General features: G+C 35.4%; 1 protein-coding gene across 1 annotated transcript in view; it reads left to right on the top strand.

Annotated features, from left to right (window-relative positions):
• The window catches only part of TRAPPC6B (trafficking protein particle complex 6B), a 19340-nt gene that overhangs the window by 13486 nt on the left and 4089 nt on the right, over positions 1–1765 (top strand). The window lies entirely within an intron of this gene.

Genomic DNA, 1765 nt, shown 5'->3' with positions numbered 1-1765 from the left:
CAATGGAAAGGAGAATTTTAATAACTTTAAAAAACTTTAACATTGTTTTGTAGCAATAATGTAATTTTAAGAACTACGGACTACATTGCCTTTTGATGTTTTCTCTATTTTTGGAATAGGGCATCTATGTACTTCAAGACAACAAATTTCGTCTGCTTACTCAAATGTCTGCAGGAAAACAATATTTAGAACATGCATCTAAGGTATTTAATGAATTAGAACTTTGGGGTTTTCTATTAAGAGTAGAACTATGGGGAAAAGTACAATGCCAATCATAATAGACTCTTGAATTAAAAATATGTTTTAAAGTTCTTTTGTGTTTAAAGAGTTTTCTATGAAATAGAAGACAGATGTTCATGTTACAATAACTTACACTAAACTGTAAGCTTAGTAGGCTTACAGTGACTAATTAAATACTACAACTAAATTCCAGTGAAATGTAGATTTATGGTAGATTCTTGAATATAGCATAGATACATCAGTAAAGATACTCAAACTTATAAAAACTGATGTTAGCTATGCAAAATTATTTACCTCGGAGTTTATAATCTCCTTTAGCAGATTAAAACATTTTAAAAACTATATAATTAACATTTGTTTCTAAGAATACATGTTTTGTGTTAAGTATATCTGTGTTTCCGGGTTTCGTGTAGTTTTTGTTTTTTAATCTTATGTAGGAATTGATAAGTAGATGTATTAAAGAAAGCTGACAAATTTTAACATAGATGTTCCTTGAAGTGATTAAAATATCTGGGCAAGTATTATATAAGCTGCCATTTCTCTGTAAAAATTTGTCCAGACCTAAATTATCTAACGGAAAGCCAGTACAGGTATAGTGGAAAATCATAGACTTGGGACCAATTAAATCTAGATTTTAAGCCAGGCTCTATAATTTATAGATTTGTGTGTGATACTCAGTAAGTTATATAACCTCTCTGGACATTAGTTTCCTCATTAATAAAAAGGGTGTAATCATGCCTGTATTATCGTAAGATTGCTTGATACTTAAATGTATTTAAAGTACTTAACATGGTGCTTGGCTCATAGGATGTACTTACCAAATGATTATTGTTACAGCTATAAGATGTTAATAAACTGAGCCAAGAAACGGATACGATATTTTCTTTTCATAATTTAATTTCACTGATTAAAGATTGCTTATTTTCTGTATTTTTGGGGCGACCAGGCTCTAATTACATTTTTATGGTCGATATGTATATTTTCTCTTTTTTCCTAACTTATTTTAATATTTCTGTTTCTCATTTAACTTTTTGGGAATCTTAGTTTTTTCAGTTGTGAAAAGACTAGGGCAGGCATGGTGGCCCACACCTATAATCCCAGCACTCTGGGAGGCCAAAGCGGGAGGATCACTTGAGGTCAGGAGTTCAAGACCAGCCTGAGCAAGAGTGAGATCCCATCTCTACTAAAAATAGAAAAATTAACCGGGTGTGGTGGCATATGCCTGTACTCCCAGCTACTTGGGAGGCTGAGGCAGGAAGATGGCTTGAGCCCAGCAGTTTGAGGTTGCTGTGAGCTAGGCTGATGCCAAGGCACTCTAGCCCGGGCAACAGAGCGAGACTCCTCAACAACAACAAAAAAACGAGTAAGTTGGGCCAGGCGCGGTGGCTCACGCCTGTAATCCTAGCACTCAGGGAGGCCGAGGCAGGCGGATCGTTTGAGCTCAGGAGTTCGAGACCAGCCTGAGCAAGAGCGAGACCCCGTCTCTACCAAAAAAAAAAATAGAAAGAAATTAATTGGACAGCTA

The sequence above is a fragment of the Propithecus coquereli genome, unplaced genomic scaffold (assembly GCF_000956105.1).
Source record: "Propithecus coquereli isolate 6110/MARCELLA unplaced genomic scaffold, Pcoq_1.0 Scaffold116, whole genome shotgun sequence".
NCBI classification, from domain to species: Eukaryota; Metazoa; Chordata; class Mammalia; order Primates; family Indriidae; genus Propithecus; species Propithecus coquereli.
The sequence above is the reverse complement of the archived record's forward strand: the minus strand, read 5'-3'. Positions and strand labels throughout refer to the sequence as shown.